Raw genomic sequence first — 5,112 nt, 5'->3', positions numbered from 1 at the left:
CCTGCCCGTCCTCCTGCCTGCCTGTCCTCCTGCCTGCCCGTCCTCCTGCCTGTCCTGCCTGTCTGCTTGTCCTCCTGCCCGTCCTCCTGCCTGCCTGTCCTCCTGCCTGCCTGCCTCTCCTGCCTGCCTGTCCTCCTGCCCCCCTGCCTATCCTCCTTGCCTACCGTCCCTCCTGCCTGCCCCTCCTTGCCCGCCCTTCTGCCCTCCTTCTCGCCTTCCTGCCCTGCTGCCTGCCCTCCTGCCTGCCATCCCTTCTGCCTTCCTGCCCTCCTGCCCCCTGGCAGGGCTGCAGTGGTGCCCCTGCTCCCCCAGCCGCTCGCCAGCCCCAGGGCTGGTCCCCAGCTTCATGCACAAAGCAAAACCCACCCCGTGAAACCCTTCAGGTCGAGGCGGTGGTGGTGCTGAGGCTGATGTGGTTTTGCTCGCAGCCCGACCTGTCTCTTTTCTGGCCGAGATCCACTTTTGGAGGCTGTAGTGTAAGCGAAGAATATACGTACCCTGGTCTACACGGGCATGTGCAGATGTCGATGTGTGTGTAAGCGTCTCTTTGCTCTAATCAGCTCTAATCAGAGCACAGGGTGTTCGCTGAATGGCAGGTGGAGGGACAAGACTGGCTACTGAGAGCACACACTGGCAGCTATGCCGTTCTTCCCTCAAAAGCCTTAGTGCTATTGCTTGCTTAAGTAATGATTTTTCTTGGAAAGTTTCCATTTCCTCTTTTAGATTTTTTTTTTTCTTATTTTTGGGACGGTGTTCAGAAGTAGAAGTGGCCTGGAGAGTAAGGAGTACAGCGAATACAGGGATTGTAAGATATATTCCGTCTTTTTCAGGCCTCCATCCTTAGACAGAAGGATGAGAATACAAGTACTTAGAATAATTCAGCGGTCTGTAAATAAAAGATGTTTTCTTTTTAGGGGTGGCCCATTACCTGAAGAGATACCAAAGGGCAGGTTATTTTACACATTGTAATGGTTAAGGTAGAATAATGAAAGCAGGGAGTCCGGTTGCATCTCGGGCAGACATCTGCTGTCTATTTTAAAGACAGAAACTTAAACTGAGGTGATATTTCTTGCTTCTCTCAGCTCCTTCCCCAGAATGGGCGCGGTGCTGGCAGCAGCGGCGGCGGGGGCACATCCTGCTTCACGCTGCCCTGCGCTGTGCCCAGCACCACGGACCCATGCCAAGGGGTGGGAGGCTGCCTTCTTCTTCACACCCAGTCAGTCCCCATCTCCTTTGTTAATACAGCTGGGTGTTGGCTTTTATTTGGACTTAAGTGCTATAAAAGACTGAACCCATCACTCCATTTCGCACCAAACGGCCCATTTGGGGCAATTCCCAACATTCCGTTGCTATTCTCACACACTTGGTGCTTTTTTTCTGAAATGTTCAGCTAAACTTGTTTAAGAAAATGTTTATTTCTAGCCAGTTTTCCCTCTTTTAGTAAACTGTTAACATTATTTTCGTTTTAAAAGCTGTAAGAGAATGTGAACATTTAAGGTGTCACCTATGAACTGTATCACACAATGATGTACAGTAAGGGAATGAATACTAAACCCAGCACAAATATTACCTGTGCTGTGCCTTAGGTAGAGTTCTGGCTGTCACCTGCCTTTGCTTCCATAGTGGTGGTGGGAGAAGATGAGCTGGAAGAAGCTCAGAAAAAAGGCCGAAGGGCTGGCTGGGGCGATTGTAACTGGAGGGTGGAGAAAATGGCTCTTCACCGGGCCTGGTGGGATAGTGTTCAGAGCTCAGGGTGTCGGGGTGCTGGAATGATAGTGGATGTGGAGACCTGCACAGAGACAGGCTTAGATGATAATGGAAATCTGAGAAGGGCTGATATGACAATATGATAAGAGGTTATTATGGAATGCCACGATTGCTGCAGTCCAGCCACCACTGCTCCTTTCCCCTCTTCCTCTTCTTTGTAGGGCAAGGCACTCAGCTTCTCTGGAGAGGGCAGATGCAGCTCAGCCAGCCTGATAAGGTGCAGGGAAGCCAAGGAACAGCAAAAGCCCTGCCGAAACCTCTGTGGCTGGCTAGGGGAGAGCCAGCCTTGCCCCGGGGCTGCTGTGCTCCCCTTTCCCATGGAGATGGGAGGGAAGGGAGGCCGAGAGAGGAGAGGACGGCTGGGCCCCAGTGCAAAGTCACTAAAGGTATGTTGTTTTTAAGGTAATGAATTAATTTGGCAAGAGATTAATCCCCTTGCGTTCTGGCTGGTCCTCAGAGATTAGAGGGGCTTGGGGGGGGCTGGATTTATCTCATCTCTATGCCAATAATTGCCATGACTGGTCTGACACCAGATGCATGAACAGCCCACGAGCTGTAGGTCTGGCTGCATTCAGGAGAAGCAGTCAGGTTCACAAATAGTACAGTTTATTCTTATGCGAGGTCTAAAGATTCTTTGAGATTGGCTACAATAAATGTCCAAGCTGCATGTTGGCTCTGTAGCACTACACACAAAAAACTCTGACTGCAATCACACTTAATTCCTGGGTAATCACTCCCAAATCTTACCAAAAGGTGTCCCTTTGGGGGGGGGGTGAGGAGAACAAACCCATCCATTTGTCCCTCTGGTGTCGGATTGTCGTCCCTCCGAGTTGGATGCAAACTCGGGGTAGGATTTATGGAAGTGTGTACGTGTGGGTGGGCAGGACTGTGGTCAGGCCGTTGTTTCTCGAGTAGCGACACAGCGCGTTCCTCGGTGCGAGCTGGGCGCTGGCTTTGTGGGAAAAGAGGAAGAATGAGAGGTAACGTCTACAGAGCTCTGCAAAACAGCCCTTGAGAGAAGGGGAAGAGCAGGAGATAAATCTGTAGAGTCGTGTCAAATATTCCTTGAGAAAAGTGGAAGAAGGGGATGGGGCAGCCTCCACCTCGCTTCACATTCCTGCTTGGTGCCACGGCAACACAATACTGGATCTCCATCCCATCCTGCATTTGTTCTGGGCAGCATGTGTTAAGTAAATGTGTGGTTTGCAATTTTTTTTTTTTCTGTTTTGCTTTTGCCACAGTTCCAACAAGGTGTTTTCCTACCTCTGCAGACCTCCCCTCTGCTTGGGAGCTGGTGCTCTACTGAGTGGAACACCTGGGTGCAGAAGAACTTAAAAAAAAAAAAAAAGTACATTTGTGGGTATTCACACTCAAGTACACTATATCTATAGTTAACCCCCTTGCCCCCAAACTAGTGAGGCCAAGGGGACTGTGCCCATCTAACTGGGACCGCACACCACTGTGTCACAATGCAGGGACGGGTGGGCCGGGGCTAAACCTGGGCTGTGCTACCCCCACGCACAGCTTCTGCCTTAAGCCCTAGTCAGGCCCTTCTGAGGAACCTGCAGCTACGTATTTTATTAAACATATTTAATATCTGGACAGTTATTTATGTGAATATTTATATAATGTATTATTTATATTTAATATTCGCACAGTTTCAAATCATCTACTTATGTCAAGCATTGAATGTCTAGAGTAAGTCATAAAGCAAAAGCAAAACTGATAGAAAACTATATAAAATATTTGCCAAGGCCCTTAAGTTGCTTGGGTCACGGTAACACAAACATCAGATTCATATATTCAAATGTAGCTATGTACAACCAACCATACAGTTTCAGGTACATTAATTTAGTTACCAGCTGCAGGAGGACTTATGTCCACATTAGAGGCAAAATAAAGAATTTACCTGCATAAATAACACATGAAAATATGCTTTTATTTGAATAATGTTTTCAGTCATAAAATTCCACATGGTAGACCTGTATGTTGATTGATAAGTAAATGAAAACTTTCCCAGGGTGGCGATATACTGCAAATTCACACTTTCACAATAATAAATGAAAAAACACTTCAGAGAGGAGCGAAAATACACAGAAGTGGAAAGATGTAAATTGAAGTTAAAGGTGCTGATCCAATGCAGCTGATTTTAAAATTTGTCCGAGACTAATTCCAAATGACATTATGGCAAGCACTGGTTAGGCTGTAAGTCCTGTGGACATCACGCACTTTATAAACACTGCCAGTCCTTCCTTAAAAGCATCTGAGACTACTCACGGGTCTAACTTTAATCATCTGCGTGCATGTTGCAGATTAGGAACTCAAATTTGTAAACCAAATTGTACCAGCAATAGTTTGTTCTTCCCACAAAATAATTACACATGCTTTCATGCTATTTATCTGTTTTTTTGGCAGGACCAAGCAGGTTTCAGGTAGCTGAAAGGAAGGTCTATTATTATTAGGTTACTACACCTAGCAAAAGGTGGTGTTGGGTTGGGATTGTTTTCCCACAGTCTTGACCTCGTTGTGAGTTCCCACGAGATAGGAGTGTTATTTTTTTGTTAAATTAAATCTTGGTGGCACTTAGCAAAGGCAGCCAAGAGAAACGCCGCGAATTCAGGGCAGAGCTTTCAATGACGCTGGGCCTCGTGCGTGAGTGGAGAACAGGCTTGTTCAGAAGTTGGCATGCACAGATTTCTCTATTTATAGACAATTAACCACCCTAGATAACTGTTGGGCTTCGTTACTGATTTGACTGTCAAATAGGAAAATAGTAAGTCTGAAATCTCAAATTATGTTTCCTTCTCCTTGTCACTTGATTTTTTTTTTTTTCTTAACCTGAGTTGCCTGGGAGCTTTTGGTCTGGATAAAGGCTGTTTCCCACATGTGACTCTGCTTGGGGCCCTGCCATGGAGAAGGGGCTGCAGTTTTGGGGGGGATGAGCCCCATGTCTGCCAGCCCACTGCGCAAGCCACAGGAGAACAGCGTGGCCCTGCCAGGGGGGGCTTTATCGAGCAGCCAGAGATGCAGACCCAGCACTGTGGGGCTTGGCAGGTTTGCCTTAGGACAGAAACCAGAATATCTGTAATTAAAAAAATAATTAGCAGTGTTCTGCCCCTCCACCCCCTCCCAAGTGCCCCGTGGTCTGAGGTGAGGGCCTGATCCCCTGCTGACCCTGGGGCCTGCAAGCTGGACGGTGGGGGGGAGAGGCCTCAGGCTTCACACCCGCATCCCCGCCGCCCTCACACCCGCCATCCCTTCCACCGTCACACCACCATCCCCTCTGTCCCCGCCATCCCCTCGGCCCTCACACCCGCCATCCCCTCGGCCCTCACACCCGCCATC

Source organism: Athene cunicularia, assembly GCF_003259725.1.
Source record: "Athene cunicularia isolate RWA chromosome 1 unlocalized genomic scaffold, athCun1 chr1_part2, whole genome shotgun sequence".
Lineage (NCBI taxonomy): Eukaryota > Metazoa > Chordata > Aves > Strigiformes > Strigidae > Athene > Athene cunicularia.
This window is presented reverse-complemented; position numbering follows the sequence as displayed.